Raw genomic sequence first — 18365 nt, 5'->3', positions numbered from 1 at the left:
CCTCCACCTCCAAGGTTCAAGCAATTCTCCTGCCTCAGCCTCCCAAGTAGCTGGGACTACAGTCACACACCACCACACCCAGCTAATTTTTTGTATTTTTAGTTGAGACGGGGTTTCACCATGTTGGCCAGGCTGGTCTCAAGCTCCTGACCTCAAGTGATACACCCACCTCAGCCTCCCAAAGTGCTGAGATTACAGGCGTGAGCCACTATGCCCAGCCAAGATAGTTGTTCTTAACCAGGAAATAGCCTTATTTCTTATCTAACCCAAAAGTAGATAACCTCAAGAAACTCTGGTTCTTAAAAGTCTTAAAATCAGAAATATGATCATTAAACAGCTGTAAGCTTCTAATTTGGATGGATTGTACGGTAAAGGCAGGAGATTTCTGAAAGTTTTTTACACCAGCAATTAAAAGGGACTTTAAGGGTACCAGAGATTGCAAATGCATGATATTCTCACTGATTTTTCATCTTCCTTGCCATGCACAGACATCACTAATCGATCACAGCACTTATCTCTCCAATTCTTCTCTTAACATCATTTTCCTGTTTAGTCAGCTACTCTCTAGCTAGCCTGGCTTTCTTCCTGTTTCTTCATGCCAAGATTATTTCTGTCTTAGTATCTTTGTGCCCTTCTTTAGGTCTGTTACATAACTGAGAAGTCGGCATTCACCTCTTAGGAAAAATGTCTCCCTCTCTGAAGATTTAAAGACTCCTCCTACTTCCAGTCAATTTATATGTCTTTCCATTTTATTTCCTTAATAGCAAATATCACTATATGAAACTATTATTTCTGTATTTGTCTTGTTTACTAATTTATCATCTGCCTCTCTCTTCACTAGAATTCAAGCTCCTTGCCAGTGAAAGCCTTTCTGTCTGGTCATAGCATGGTCCCCATCACTAGAGTGTACCTGGTACATAGCAGAACTCACTAAATATATATGTATACATATATTGAATGAATGAATTCAACACTAACTGTAATTATTAAAGTTGTCAGCCAAGATAGCAATAACAACAATAACAGTAACCATAGCAGTAATGGGAAAAGTGACAACTCACATTGAATGAGGCATCCTTATGTGCCAGCCTGTTTCTCACAACAATCCAATAAAACAGGTGTCTTATAAACTCCATTTTACAACTGAAAACCCTAGGATTAGAAAGAAGAAACTCACACAGCTATTAAGTGGGAATAGGGAATTGAACCTAGGCCTCAGATAGACTCTCACCGGAGCTCCTAACCTCTTCACATTGTGGCCTCTTCTTTGCCTTTCCTGTCTTTGTTTCTCAGATTACAACATCAACAAAACAAAGCCTGAGAGACAAATGTACAGTGAAGGGTTTCAAACACAAGTCTAAAATCTTTGTATTAGTTCATTTTCAAACTGCTATGAAGAACTTCCCTGAGACTGGGTAATTTATAAAGGAAAGAGGTTTAATTGACTCACAGTTCCACATGGCTGGGGGGCATCAGGAAAGTTACAATCATGGCAAATGAGGAAGCAGGCACATCTTACATAGCAGCAGGTGAGAGAGACAGCCAAGGCGGAAGAGATCCACATTTATCAAACAACCAGATCTCATGAGAATTCACTCACTATCACAAGAACAGTATGGGGGAACTGTCCTCATTATCCAGTCACCTCCCACCTGGGGTTCCTCCCTTGACACCCGGAGATTACTATTTGGATTACAATTCAAGATGAGATTTGGGTGGGGACACAGAGCCAAACCATGTTAATCTTACTTTGAATAATTTGTCTACCTCAGTATCTTTTCTTGGCTCAAGAGCATTCACAGAACAGTCTGTGGCACATGGTTCAGTCAATATTTGTTGAATGAGTGGACACTTGTTCACTAATTTCAACACATCTTTTGGTCACAGTGTTCCATGGTATCATACTGTAAGGAGATGCTTCTCACTAAAATTTTATTGGGATATTCAAGTAAAATTATGAATGACTGTTATTCAAGTAGAAGTATAAATGACCAGTCTCTGTTTTAGAGAGATTTAAACATGTGAATGAGCGGCGGCAAAGATCCTAGTATGGGAAATTAGGTTATGCAAATACCTTCAAAGGCCACGTGAGAGGCTCTCTTCATTTGAGGGGATTTATTAGCCATACATACCAGTTTTCTTTCACATACCCTGTTTTACATTTCTGCTGCATTTAAGCTGAATGCTTCATCCAGACAATCTTCAGTATAACCACAACAGCTAAATTAAAGCTAGTGAAGAAGCAGTGATTTTTTGGATTTTTTTTATAGTGAAGCTTAAGTGCCTGAGCAAATTATAGCCCAGCCAGCCAGAGTGGCAATGAGCCATTCCAATTGTAAATAAACATATGTATGGCCTACAGACAGTCAGGGTACATCAAAGACATTTCAGGCAATTCATTAGCGCCTTCAAAAGGTTAAACCAGATGGTGAGATTGGACAGGAGTCTTTGTTATGCCCCCAGCACCTAGAACATTGACAGCTAAATAAATACTTAACTGATACAAGGTAGCTGCTACAATAGTATTTTCCAAATGAAGAAATGGGTTTGGTTTTCTAGGAATGTTTTCCATGGTGACCTGCTTACCTGCTTCCTATAGAGGGTCATGAGGGCTCAGCTCCTTTCTTTATTCAAGGCTATACCATGTTCAAGGCTTGTATCCTAGAGGAAGAGTTCTAGAGAGCACTCTAAAAGAGAAGTGCTTTTTAATGGAGAGATTGTTCTCATTCAGCTGATATTCATCTTCCTTTCTTTAAGTTAAGCCTTCCTCATTCTCTCTTGGCAGACCCTCTCCCACTCTTAGCCAATATTGGTTTAGGTTAAGATGACTTCTTGTCCAGCTCTAGAGAAAAGCATGTAACCCAGACCAGGCAAAATGGAGTATAATGTGCCTGCGGCCATAGCCACATGACTCAAATGAGGCCAGTCAGAGCCAGCAAGTCTTAATCTTGTGATTTTACTGGAGTAGTGGGAAAGAGGCAAGTTTTCTCCACTAGAGCTGCTTGAAAGATAAAGATAGAGAGCGAAATGGGAGAGCTTGCCTGAGAAAGCCAGTAGAGAAGAAAACAAGGCCAAAGGATGGGGAGAAGAAAACCAAGGTGCTGGGTTCAACCATGCCTGAATGCATATTACCTCTGGAGTTTTGATTAAATGAGTCAATAAATGAGTCTTTTTTACTGAAATGTGTGTTTGATTTAGGGTTCTAATATTACTTACACATACTGTTCAAATCCTTTCTGATGAGTATTTCATACACTGTCTCAAATGTTTGATGTTGAAAAATCAATGTCTGACAAGCCTCAATGTTACAGTGTCTTGATAGATACATCAACATAGGGGAAAAAAGAGTCTTGGAAACACAGACTACTGGCACCAGAAGGGGCCTTCAGAGCCATCAAATCCATCCCCTTCACCAACATAATAATTTCTACGTTGCATTATAGATAAAGTACTATCAAATATTTATCCCTTCTGACTCAGTAATTCTGATTCTGGAACTCTGACCTAAGGAAATAATCTCAAATAATAAAAAAGCTACTACTATAATAAACTACTAAAGCTACCAAAGCGGCTACTATAATAAACATCCACTATAATAGACATCTACTCAGAGACGTCTATTATAGCATTACTTATAAGCAGAAAGTGTCCAACAATATGAAATTGTTAGATGAATTTTGTAAATGTCACATAGTTACTAAAATTATAGTTCTTAAAAATTTTCAATAACCTATTTATACTATAATGTTAACTTTAAAAAAGACAGAAAAAAATTGTATGTATTGTGGGATCATATTATGTTTTTTTAAATTAATGAATAGATAAATAAATAGAAATATCTCCAAATGCTAACATTGGGATAGGATGATGGGTGATTTTCCACTATTCTTTCTACTTCCTTATGGAGTCTAAATTTTCCATTATTAACAGATACTGTTTTATAAAGAAAAGCATGTTAGCACACTTCTAGAATAACTCTCTCTACCAGCTTGCTGACAGAAGTCAGCCAGTTTTGATGTGGATATGTCAGGCCTGCCTCCTTCAGACATAAAACCTAGGTCTTTTCACATAGTCCCATAGGTTTTATGGGACTATGTGAAAAGACTTAATCTACGTTTGATAGGTGTACCTGAATGTGACGAAGAGAATCAATCCAAGCTAGAAAATACGCTTCAGGATATTATTCAGGAAAACTTTCCCAACCTAGCAAGGCAGGACAATATTCAACTCCACGTAATACAGAGAACACCACAAAGATATTCCTCAAGAAGACCAACCTCAAGGCACATAATCACCAGATTCACCAGGGTTGAAATGAAGGAGAAAATACTGAGGGCAGCCAGAGAGAAAGGTCAGGTTACCCATAAAGGGAAGCCTATCAGATTCACAGCAGATTTCTCAGCAGAAACCCTACAAGCTAGAAGAGAGTGGGGGCCAATATTCAACATCCTTAAAGAAAAGAACTTTCAACCCAGAATTTTACATCCAGCTAAACTAAGCTTCATAAGCAAAGGAAAAATAAAATCTTTTGTGAACAAGCAAGCACGCAGAGATTTCATCACCACCAGGCCTGCTTTACAAGAGCTTCTGAAAGAACCACTACAAATAGAAAAGAACAACCAGTATCAGCCTTTCTAAAAAATACCAAAAAGTAAAGAGCATCAACATAATTAAGAACTTGCATCAACTAATGGGCAAAACAGCCAGCTAATATTAAATGGCAATATCAAACTCACATATATTATTATTAATTCTAAATTTAAATCAACTAAATCCCCCCAATCCAAAGACACAGACAGGCAAAAAAAGCCAAGACCCATTGGTATGCTACATCCAGACCCATCTCACATGCAAGGATACACAAGGACTCAAAACAAAGGGATGGAGAAAAATTTACCAAGCAAATGGAGAGCAAAAATAAATAAATAGAAAGCAGGAGTTGCAATTTTTGCTGATAAAATAGACTTTAAAGCAACAAAGATCGAAAGAAGCAAAGAAGGATATTACATGATGATAAAAGGATCAATGCAACAAGAAGAGCTAAAGATCCTACATATATACGCACCTAATACAGGAATACCCAGATATATAAGACTTATAAAGAGACTTAGATTCCCACACAATAATAGTGGGAGACTTCAACATCAATATTAGACAGATCAACGAGACAGAAAGTTAACATCGATATCCAGGACTTGAACTCAGATCCAGAACAAGTAGACTTAATTAACATTTATAGAACTCTCCGCTTTAAATACACAAAATATACACTCTTTATCAGTACCACATTACACCTATTTAGAGGTTTAAGTGAAATATTGGTTGGCTGCTTGTTTTTTATTTTCTTCCCTCATTTTTTTTTCATGTCTCTATTATTAAACACAATTATTGGCATACCCATTTTTAGACTGCATTCTAGCCCGGGCAATAAAGCAACACCCCAGTTCTCTCTCCCTCTTCCTCTTCCCCTTTCTTCCTCTCCTTCATTCTTTTTTCTTCTTTTTTTTTATTCTTTCTCTTTCTTTCTCTCTTTCTAAAAAAAAAAAAATTATTTATTTATATTTTTTGAGACAGGATCTCGAAAAAAAAAAAACCTAGTGAATGCACATGGAAGACCAGTGAGCGATACAGATACGAATCCCTCACAGAACTGAATTATGTGCATGTACCATTCACCAATTCCATGAGTTTAAAATGAGAAAGGATTGAAAGCACTTACCACTGACCTTTTACCTCCACAGAGGCTTAGTAGTAACAGCTATTGTTGGAAGCATCATTTCCTCATTAACCTCATTAGTGAGGAAAACTCAGGGAAAAACCTCAAATGCACTTTCCTGAGAATGATGCTTTTCAGATACTTCTGTTCTCCAGGGGCACAAATGGGTCTTCTAGGACAGAAGTGAGATTTCAAACTCCAGAGCTCTCACTCCTCTTGAATAAACCAGTAGACTGAGACACTAAAGGGATCCAAGAATTTGATCTTTTACTTACTCAACAGAATTAATTCAGAAAAATCAACAGAGCTTGCCAGGGAAGGAGAAGCTGGGGGACATATTGATTAAATCAGTGGGCTTAGCTATGTCTGTTATTAAAAGACACAAAAGATGGCTCCAGAATCATGACTTTCACTCAGGGTCCAGAGCAATCATAGGTCTCCCTCCAAATGCCAACCTTCCTATCCTTCTCAGCCCATTGGAAAATCATTTTGGCTGCCATTTTGTTTCTTGACCAATGAATATAAGGCATGCTATGGGTCCCATTGCTAGAATAGAATACCGAATAGATATGAATATGGCAATTCCTGTATAATTACCTGGACAGGACCTGCCAGCAGAAAAACAAAAGTGGAATGAAAATTTGTCTCAGAGAAGAATAAGCATGGGGGAGGATGTGCCCCCTCACACTCTTGCACCTACCTGGAACAAAATGGAGAAGGTGCAGGTTCCCGACAGAACTGTGAATGCAGCAGAGCCTGTCGCTGAGGTTTGGAGGCTCTTTTCTGAACCTTTCCTCATCTCTCCTCTTCCATCAAAAGTTGATATTAAGAATGACTAACAAGACGTGGTGGCTCACACCTGTAATCCCAGCACTTTGTGAGGCAGAGGCAGGAGAATCACTTAAGTCTAGGAGTTTGAGATCAGCCTGGGCAACATGGTGAGGCCCCCATGTCCACAAAGAAAGAAAAAAAAATTAGCCGGCAGTGGTAGTGCACACCTGTGGTCCCAGCTACACAGGAGGCTGAGGTGGGGGGATCACTTGAGCCCAGGAGGCAGAAGTTGCAGTGAGCCATGATCACGCCACTGCACTCCAGCCTGGGTGACAGAGTGAGACCCTGTCTCAAAAAAAAAATAAAAGAATGACTGATATCAGTCACATCAACCTCAGAATGACTTTTCTACTTGGTTACTGCTATATGTATAGTGTTTAAAATGTCTGTAGCAGGCAAAGGTAGCAAACTTCACAGCAGAGACATGGTCATTAAGCACTTCCCATGAAGCAGCATATGCAAGGACTTTACATCTATCTGACCCTCATAACAACCCTGTGAAGTAAGGATTATTAGCTGTAATCTCCCCACCACCTCCCCAGGCCCCCCACACTCCACTCTCACCCCCTTAACCCCTACCCTCCACCTCCATTTTACATGTGAAGAAAGCAAAGCCTACAGAGTTTGATAAAATGCCTGGGGTCACACAGTTAGAAACCACCAAGACAATTAAAATTGGGGCAATTTAATCCCAAAGTCATCACCCCTAACTTCTTTACTTTCTGGAAATGTATAATTTCATCACACGAAACTAAACTACAAGTTAAAAGGAAAACGCCCATGTATGAAGAGTGCCCTGACAGCACCCTCTGCTCCACCCGCCATTCAAAACTTCTATTTTCAGTCCAGTTTCTCAATGAGCAATGAAAGGCATCAGTCCCTGCCTATCAAAGGACTGTCAGATTCCGACTGCCAGACAGGGTAACTGTTTGGGGACAGAGTGGGTCCTAGGTGAACCTGAGATCTCACTCCATGGGGCCACCCAGGCCGGTTTCACCGGAAGCCAAGGGAGGGGCCGTGAGACACGCTGTGGGGTCTACCGGTGATAGACCAGCAATGGCCTGAGTGTGTGTGGTGTGAAGTGGGGGTACAAGGAATGGACCGCCCCAACCCCTGGGTGTCAGCACCTCCAGCAAGTGAGTGTCCCTTCCAGGAGGCTTTTTGCAGACTCCAGTGTCCAGTTTGTACCATGACAGCAGCTATCTTTCCATAGCCCCAAAGGTGGCACTACAGGTGCCTCTAAGAGACCAGGGGGTCTGGGGAAAGAGCAGAACAAAGTCTCCAGGCCTCCCTCCTGCAAAGCTCATCCCTTCCACCCTGAATATGAGCAGAGGATGCAGGCCTCTGGACAGTCTCCTCTGTCACCTTTCTTAGAACCCCTATTCCCTAAAACAAGAGGAGAATAGCAGGGAGCTAAGATCCAAAGCATGAGAGTGGACCCTTCCAAGTAAAAACACCGTTCATTCCTTCCAGAGTCCATTTTCTTTGCTGAGACCCTCTCATGTCCATGGAGAGGAGCTGGACGAGGGAGACTGATGGTGAGCAACCCAGAGGAGAAAGGAGGCAGGGGACTGTCATGGCCCATGCCACAATTGCTGTACCTCCTACCTGTCCTGACATTGCATTTGGCAAAAGAGGGATTGGATTCTGGGGTGCAAGAAAGCAAAAAAAGGTCTCTGGGATTGAGCAACCTCTTTCAGCAACAGCACTCCTCAGAAAGGGTAATAATGTAAACACTCACCCATTAGAGGAAAAAACTTAGCCTTTATGCCACCCTCTCCACCATTAACAGCATTGGCAGCCCTATTAAAATACAAGTCTGATTTGTGTTTAATGATCTTGAAAGTAAAGTAATTGCTTGAGTATTACCATTCAAATGTTCTTAGAAGTGCAGATAATATTTACAATCGGACTGTCTTTCCGGAAGGAGTAGGCAGGCAGCCTTCCTCCGCCTTTGAAGCTGAGGCTGGGGAGAAGTGACTTCAACAATTGGCTTATGGGTCTGAAAGCTCAGCGTTTATTTTCCCTTCTTCTTTTCCATATCAAGAGACTCCTGAGCATTAACCATACCCCTTTCTTTCAAGGAAGGAGATGCTGAGAGGAAGATTTTTGTGGTGGAAGTTAAAGAACAACCAAATAGATCCTTGGGAAAACAGCAGAAGGCATTTGTGTTGAGTCAGTATTTCAGGAATTTGGGAAGGCAGATTGTATCTTTCCTGAGAGAAGGGTAAAACCAAATCAAAAGGCAAGGGCTGGACACAGTGGCTTATACTTATAATCCTAGCACTTTAGCAGCCCAGAGCAGGAGGGTCGCATGAGCCCAGGAGTTTGAGACCAGCTGGGGAGCTGGGGCAACGTAGTGAGACCCATCTCTACAAAAAGTTTTTTAAAAATAAGCTGGGCATGGTGGCATATGACTGCAGGCCCAGCTCCTTAGTGGCCAAATGAGAGGATCACTTCAGCCCTGGAGATCAAGGCTGCAGTGAGCTATGATTGCACCCTTGCACTCCAGCCTGGGCAACAAAGCAAGACCCTGTCTCAAAAAAAAAAAAAAAAAAAGGCAAGCATAAGGGAAAGATCAAAAGAAGTCATAGTTCAAATGGGTGGGTTTCTAAGCCAAATTGTGTGGCAATGTCAGTTTTCCCATCTACCACCATCTCTAAGACTACAGCATTGGTTTACAGATCTATGAAACCAACTTTGTTGCTATAGGAAACACACAGGCTAGTGCATGGAGACCAGGCAATAGCACATGGGCACGGACTGTGGAGAGAGTTCCCGGTTCAAATCCCAGCCTGGCCATTAGTAGCTGTATGACCTTGGGAGAAAGTAATTCATTGTCTCCAAGCTTCAGTGTCCTCCTCTGAAGAACAGTAATGATAACTGCATTCAGCCCACAGGGCAATCACAGAGATTTGGAGAGATTCTAGAAGGAAAGTATTGGGCACAGTGCCGGGCAAAGTGTAGGTGCTAAGCAAACATCCTTGATTATTATTATCAGAAAAGGTGAGTGAGGCCCTAACTGCCAGCGGTACCCAGCTATCAGTAAGCACTATTTCAATATTTGTGTATTTGGCACATTTAGCATTGGTAGCATCTTGGGCTTCTAGCTGTTCTTGGTACTCCTGTATCCAGGAGGAAGTAGAAGCTATGGTGATTCTGTCCATTTTACAGAAGAAGAACCTGTTGAGAGCCTTGCCAAGGCCACAATCCCTCAGGCAGACCTCAGGTGGGAATGGGTTTGGTCTGGCTCAGTGCTCCTTCTCTCAGACCACGAAGTCTTCCAATCACCACCCGCCATTTATGAACAAGTCCAGCCTTCTTTGAGCTAGAAATCTAGGCTGGCGGGTGTGGTGGGAGCGCACAGCTAGTAATCCCATAGTGAGAACGGAAAAACCATTTTCCTCTGGACTCAGAAGACAAGAAAATATGGCAAAGGAAAAGCATCTCATGGTGGCGTGCCAGCCCCAAAGAAGAGGCTGAAAACTGTCAGGTTGCATCATTGCTCACGAAATGACATGCATGGTTTGTATCCTGTGTATACTTCCTGCAATTCCCTTTCCTCTCCCTTATACCCCTGGCCTCTTCCCCGCTTCGTAAGATGGGCTAGTACTTTCTTGGGTTGGGGGGGAGTCATTCACGTCTTTTCATTGAATAACTGCAAATTACGAATGCCTCCTTCTCCCAACTTCATAATAAACAAAGACCTCTATATTTGGCCCGGAGAGGTTAATTGACTTGCCTGGGATGTACAGCTGGTATAAGCTGGGCCAGGTTTTCTGACTCAGGGTCCTAGCTTCTGAATTAACATTAGGTTAAATGATAATTGAGGATTTGATCCTGTGTGTGTGTGTGTGTGTGTGTGTGTGTGTGTGTGTGTGTGTGTGTCTGTGTCTGTGTCTGTGTGTTGAATACAGAACACCTGGTCTTTTTAGGTTGAGTTGTGTGGGCATATTGGGAATTACCGGTAGTAGCAGCATCCGTAAGCATCCCCAGAAACTCACAGGACTTTCTTTGATCTTTGTGCCCTACTTTGCTAAGTGAGGTTCTTTAACAGCACTTCTCAAAGAATGATTTTTGACTAGCAGTGTCAGCATTTTCAGGGTGCTTGTTAGAAATGCACACTTTCAGACCCTATAGGGAGCACCAGAATCTCTGAAGGTCAGCCCAGGAATCTCAAGTTGACAGGCCCTTTTCACGATCCTGCATGTGGTCAAACATGAGCCGCACTGAGCTCAGACCCAACCCAGTGGTTATGAGACTGTACCATAGTCCAGTGATTATAAGCATGGGTTTAGCATGGCACAGATGTAGGTTCAAATCGTTTTTCTGAGCTCTCACATTATTGCTTCTTCTCAGATTTCCTCCTAGCCCCCTCCTGCACCTCCTTCGGGTGTTTGCTCAGATGTTGCTTTTGCTGCTAAGCCAACTGACCACTGGATTTAAAGCAGCAATCTGCCTGCACCCCCACTGTCCCCACCCCTCTTTCCTCATTTGTTTTTCTCTATAACCCTCATCATGTGATATGCTACATACGCATGTTGTTTGTTTCTTATTGTCTGTCTCCCCTGCTCTCTCCTTGAACATAAGTTTCATGAGGGCAGGCACTTTTGTCTGCTTTGTTCGTGGCTGTGATCTTGGCTCTTAGATCAGTACCTGGCACATAATAAGCACTTAGTAAGTATTTGTTGCATGAATGGATAAGTCATTTACTAACTACATGAACTTTGAGAAAGTTACTTAACTTCTCAAAACCTCTGTTTCTTTATCCAGAAAATGGGCATAATAGTCCTATCACGGGGTTATTAAAAAGCATAAACAAGGCCTGGTGTGGTGGCTCACGCCCATAATCCCAGCACTTCAGGAGGCCGAGGCAGGTGGATCACGAGGTCAAGAAATTGAGACCATCCTGGTCAACATGCTAAAATCCCATCTCTACTAAAAATACAAAAATGAGCTGGGCATGGTGGTGTATGCCTATAGTCCCAGCTACTCCGGAGGCTGAGGCAGAAGAATTGCTTGAACTGGGAAGTGGAGGTTGTGGTGAGCGGAGATCACACCATTACACTCCAGCCTGGGCAACAAGAGTGAAACTCCGTCTCAAGTATAAAAAGCACTTGGCACAGTGCCTAACACAAAGCTAATTATCCAAAATTACTACACTATTGCCTTAATAAAGTGACAGGAACATGTTTGAATCTATTCCATTCCCATGGTGTAAGATTCAGGAAATGGGCAAAGAGTCCAGTGTTCATTTACATATCTGTGTAATATTTGTAATTTACATGCCTGTGTCTTGGTAATATTTTTTTAAGCCAAACACTTAACAATTCAATCTCAGAGTCATAAAAGAGATGTGAATGTCAGAATGGTCATATCAGAATGTCATATATATTACAATTATAACAAGACTGGACCCAAATTAGAAGGAGTTATTCTATGTGTTTATTGAGGAGAAGTATTGGTTTGCACAAAATTACCATGGACCTTAGGAAATGAGGCCGCCATGGTCTCTGCCATTTTATCAGTCTTCATAGTTATGACTGCTCATGGGGCCCATTCAGGGAGAAAAAGATAAACACACTCCACACTGGAGCCCAACTTTGCAACCATGGAAGTTTGACTTCTTTGATACTCCCTTCATTAAAGGCTAATGTCTATCCCCTGGCTGTTCAGTCTAGGCAGGCTTGTGACTGTTTTGACCAATGGAGTATGACCAAAGTGATGCTTCATGACTTCTGAAGCTAGGTCATAAAAAGTCATGTGACTCTGCCTTGCTTACTGTAAGAAGATTGAGTGGAGAGGCCAGGTGTGGGCTCCAGTCCCCAGTCCCAATGGAGCCCACCCTTGAAGCCATCCCTACCAAGGTACAGACACGTGGGTGAAGCCTCTAAACTTTACTTAGACCCTTGAAACCAACCAACCCACCAGCTGCATACCACCAAGAGACCGCTGTTCAAGCCATATGGGGCAGATGAATCACTTCACCAAGCCTGAACTCTGGCCCACAATATGGAGAGACAAAATAAAATAGCTGTGATTTTAAGCCACCCTATGCTGTGGTTGTTTGTTACACATCAGTAGATGGCTGCAACAGGCATCTTTGGAAAAACATGCCTGCCGCTGTACAAGAGCAGAAGTTATCAAATGCATAACTTCAGAACATAAGGCAGATGAGAAAAGAACACGATGCCCTATTATTTTCTTCTTTGTCCTTTTGAATATTGTTGATTTAGACAGATTTTTTGAGTTGTTTGAAAATACTCCGTCTATGCTTAGAGTTCTGTTGTTAGGAAAGCTTTGTTTATATGATCCAGGTCTCAGGCAGGTGTTTTCCTCTTTTCTTTCCTTCATCAGTTTCTTCCTTTCTTTCCTCTCACCCCTCCCCCAAAACTGATCCCCACTTGCAAAGCTGACAAGCGTAAGCTCCCTAAAAGTTAAAAAAATATATTAGAAAGAACATCGAAATTAATTAATGACAATAATACAGAGATGAATGAAAAGAAATGCGGCATCCAGAGACTTGAGTTCAAGACCTTGGCTGAATCCCTTTTCCTTCTTGTGCCTCAGTGACTTCAACCATAAAATGAGAGGGTTGACCTTTGATCCCTAAAGGATCTCCCAGCATTAGCATCCTGAATTTCCAAAAAGCATGAAGGACCAATGAGAAGGCAGCATGCTCATTTGCTAGATCAGGCTTCCACAAGAGCAGAGGATGCATTTGACTTTTTTGTAACTAAGTATCCAGTATGTGAAAAATACCATTATTTAAAAATCATAACAATATCAATAGTAACAGGAAACCATCACTGAGCACTTTTCCAGACATTGCTCTATGTACTGTAGGTGACTTCTCTTATTTAATTCCCAGAACAATCTTACAAGGTAGGTACTGGTGTTACCCCATTCTACAGACAATAGTACTGAGGCTTAGAGGGTTTATATAAGAGGCACATAGTAAACCGTGGAGCTGACATTGGAAGTCAGCTAGTCTAAATAGGAAGCCCCAGCTCTTGATTATAATTATTTGTGGAAAGAAGGAAGGAGTTATGGTGTCTCCCAGCCTTGGAGTATTTGCTTTGATTACAAGGGTGTCTCAAAGACAACAAAAGAAATGAAGATAAGACCTTGCCTTGTCTCCTGAGCTGTCATTCTCCCACGACTCTGCACTAGCTCTTTCATTGGCCTTGCACTCAGGCCTCAAGGTGACTTCCTCCTTGACACCTCTGGCTGCATGGACAGGTACTTAGCTCCCTCCTAATCCTCTTGCAGAGGAACGGCCTGTAGCACTGGGCTCTCACCAATGCAGCAGGCAGGTCATTCAAGTTCAAGAGTTTGTATCAGGAGAGCCATCATTAGAGATGGTGTTTGAAAAGGCCCTCAGGGAGGAGCCACTATCCCAAGTCTTTTATTATGAAAAGTATCTGAATTGTGTTTGGGAAAATAACTTTTCAGGCTGACGAATGGGGACTGGCATGGCATGCACAGGACTATGTGGGCCAGAAGCCAGGAGACATTGGTCCCATCATAGTTCCAACACAGATTTCCCATGTAGACCTGAGCCAGCAGCTTTATCCACTGCACTCCTGATCTGTAAGGTCCCTCCTTGCTCTGAGACATTCCATCTTGGCTCATGATTCCAAACAACCCCATTTTGAGCTTCTGCCAGAGCTTCAACTTCCAGCACAGGGAATGTACCAGGAGGCTCTGGCCCCTAGACCTGAACTTTTCAAATTCAGTAAGAAAAACACAGTCAACGGCTATGTTGTTGGGGCGGCCAGGATCTGCTCCCTAAATGTCATCAGCCTCAAATTCCCTGCTCTGTCACAGAATTGTTCAACCAAAACAAACAGTATAAGGACATTGTTCTGTTCATCTTATCAAGGACAGAGGGCTCCCTTAGAGAGGAAGTAGGACTTTGGAGGTTTAGTGAGGCATCCTGGTGTGTGCTTATAGCCCTATAAATTGTAAAATGCTCTCTGACCCCCCACCTCGCCCCACCTCATTTGCTGCCTGTGCCTCTTCTTTTATCTCTATTTATATCTTTACGCAAACATGTTGCTGTTCCCAAATGAAAGAAATCCATTCAAACGGCAGATTATTTGATGTCATCAAAACCATGCCCGTGTTGCTCTTAAATACCAGCAAAGGTGCTGGTAACACCATGCCAGCCAGAACCACTGCTCCCAAACCTAGTGGTCAAGCTACTTCCTTTTTTCTGTAATTAATCCTCATGTGAATTAGGGTGGTCCTTGAACTACTGTCTCTCTAAACCAACGGCCTTTTTTCCAAGGAAACTCATTTATAACTCACTTTTCTTTCCTTTATTTTCCCATCTGATTGTTACCTGTTTCTCTTCCCTAAAAATCACCTTCGTGCTCTGAGAGTAGTCAGTGCACATTCTTCCCCACCAGGACTTTCAATCATTTCTTCCAGAGTCCAATCCCAAGGCCCTGAGTCTTTTTGGTTTATTTCCTTATTTTAATTGAACAAGGATCTAATGTGGCAAGCAAGATCTTCAATTTCCTAATGACTTCAGGGAGAGCTGTGGCAAAAGCAACCAGCTTGATGGTCTACCAGGTGAAACTTAAAAGCATCTCACTGGTATGATATTTGGTTCTGGTAGTTGAGGACCACCTTGATAGTGACCTTCTTTGCTGTGGGAGATTCCATTGTTTTCCTGCATATTTGCTGTCCTTCTTCATGAGAAGATTGTACTTATTACACAGGTGACACCAAGCGTGCCTCTGTGACTTGGTCAATGGCAGATGAGTGGCAGTGACATATGTCACACTGAAACAGAAGCTGTAAGAACCAATGGGTAGTTTATCGTTGTTTCCTTCTCTGTCGGGAAAGCTCCATGAAATGTATCAACAGCCTCTTCAACCTGGATCCCAGAGAGAAGACACACGGAGCAGAGCTGCAGCTCACCCACCACTGAAATGTGATGTGAGCAAGGAACAGACCTTTCTGTCATGAGCCACTGAGATGTGAGGGCTGTTTGCTAATGCAGCACAACTGAGGAAAAGCAAATGCACCATACTAAAAAGTGAAAACAGCAGTGCTGTTCTGGGCCTCTACAGGATGGTGGATTCTGCTTGTTCCTCACAGGAAATGTCTTTTCTTCCTCTGCTGTTCATAAAGCTGGTTACCATGAAGACCCTCAATGAACAGCATGAACCAGAAAGTATGCATGTGACTCTGTACAGCTCACCAAGGCCTTCATGCTTGTACAAGGTCTCAGGACCCTAACCACAACCTGGTAAGATGCAGTGGACAGGCAACCCGGATAGAAGTAAGGAAGTGAGATCACTGGAGAAATGCAAATCCAAACCACAATGAGATACCATCTCACATCCATCAGATTGCTATTACTAAAAAGTAAAAAAACTAACAAATGCTGGTGGAGTTGTGGAGAAAAGGGAATGCTTATACACTGTTAGGAGGACTGTAAATTAGTTCAACCCTTGTGGAAAGCAGTATGACACTTCCTCAAAGAGCTAAAATCTGTACGACCATTTGACCCAGAAATCCCATAACTGGGTATATAACCAAGGGAATGTAAATCATTCTACCATAAAGACACATGCATGCAAATGTTCATTGTTGCACTATTCACAGTAGTAAATATATGAAATCAATGTAAATATCCATCAATGACAGATAAGATAAAGAAAATATAAACATATACGCCATGGAATACTATGCAGCCATAAAAAAGAACGAGCTCATGTCTTTTGCAGGAACACAGAAGTAGCTGGAGGCTATTATCCTTAGCAAACTAACAAAGGAACAGAAAACCAAATACCACATGTTCTCACTTATAAGTTGGAGCTAAAGGATGAGAACTCATGAACACAAAGAAGGGAACAACAGACACTGGAGTTCCCTTGAGGGTGGAGGGTGAAAGGAGGGAGAGGAGCAGAAAAGACAACTATTAGGTACAGGGCTTGAAACTGGGTGATGAAATAATCCATACAGCAAACCCCCATGACATGAGTTCTACTTTGTAACAAACCTTCACACATACCCCCAGACCTAAAATAAAAGTTTATCCTGAGACTTTGCTGAAGTTGCTTATCTGCTAAAGGAGATTTTAGGTGGAGACAATGGGGCTTCCTAAATATACAATTATGTCACCTGCAAAAAGAGACTATTTGACTTCCTCTTTTCCTAATTGAATACACTTTTTTAATTTTTCTTGGCTGATGGCCCTGGCCAGAACTTCCAATACTATGTTGAATAGGAGTGCTGAGAGAGGGCATCCTTATCTAGTGCGAGTTTTTAAAGGGAATGCGCCCAGCTTTTGCCCATTTAGTATGATATTGGCTGTGGGTTTATCATAAATAGCTCTTATTATTTTGAGATACATTCCATCAATACCTAGTTTATGAGAGCTTTTAGCGTAACAGGCTGTTGAATTTTGTCAAAGGGCTTCTCTGCATCTGTTGACATAATCATGTGGTTTTTGTCTTTGGTTCTGTTTATGTGATGGATTATGTTTATAGATTTGCATATGTTGAACCAGCCTTGCATCCCAGTAATGAAGCTGACTCGATCGTGATGGATAAGTTTTTTGATGTGCTATTGGATTCAGTTTGCCAGTGTTTTACGGAAAATTTTTGTATCAATGTTCATCATGGATATTGGCCTGAAATTTTCTTTTTTAGTTGTGTCTCTGCCAGGTTTTGGTACCAGGATGATGTTGGTCTCATAAAATGAGTTAGGGAGGATTCCCTCTTTTTGTATTTTTTGGAATAGTTTCAGAAGGAATGGTACCAGCTCCTCTTTGTACCTCTGGTAGAATTTGGCTATGAACCCATCTGGTCCTGAACTTTTTTTGGTTGGTTGGCTATTAATTGCTGCCTCAATTTCAGACCCTGTTATTGGTCTATTTAGATATTCAACTTCTCCCTGGTTTAGTCTGGGAAGCTGTGAGTGTCCAGGAATTTATCTATTTCTTCTAAATTTACTGGTTTATTTGCCTAGAGGTGTTTATAGTAATATCTGATGGTAGTTTGTGTTTCTGTGGGATTGGTGGTGATATCCCCTTGATTATTTTTTATTGCATCTATTTGATTCTTCTCTCTTTTCTTCTTTATTAGTTTGGCTAGCAGTCTATCTATTTTGTTGATTTTTTTTTTAAAAAACCAGCTCCTGGACTTATTGATTCAATGCACAAAAATCACAAACATTCCTATACACCAATAACAAACAAAGAAAGAGCCAAATCATGAGTGAATTCCCATTCACAATTGCTACAAAGTTAATAAAATACCTAGGAATACAACTAACAAGTGATGTGAACGACCTCTTCAAGGAGAACTACAAACCACTGCTCAAGGAAATAAGAGAGGACACAAACAGATGGAAAAGCATTCCATTCTCATGGTTAGGAAGAATCAATATCATGAAAATGATCATACTGCCCAAAGTAATTTATAGATTCAACGATATCCCCATCAAGCTACCATTGACTTTCTTCACAGAATTGGAAAACAACCACCTTAAACTTCATGTGGAACCAAAAAAGAGCCTGGATAGCCAAGACAATCCTAAGAAAAGAAAAAGCTGGAGGCATCATGCTACTTGACTTCAAATTATACAACAAAACTACAGTAATCAAAACAGCATGGTAGTGGTACCAAAACGGAGATATAGACCAATGGAACAGAACAGAGGCCTCAGAGGCAATGCCACACATCTGCAACAATCTGATCTTTGACAAAACTGCTAAAAACAAACAATGGAGAAAGGATTCCCTATTTAATAAATGGTGTTGGGAAAACTGGCTAGCCATATGCAGAAAGCTGAAACT

The sequence above is a fragment of the Cebus imitator genome, unplaced genomic scaffold (assembly GCF_001604975.1).
Source record: "Cebus imitator isolate Cc_AM_T3 unplaced genomic scaffold, Cebus_imitator-1.0 Scaffold195, whole genome shotgun sequence".
NCBI lineage: Eukaryota > Metazoa > Chordata > Mammalia > Primates > Cebidae > Cebus > Cebus imitator.
Note: the sequence above shows the minus strand (reverse complement) of the source record.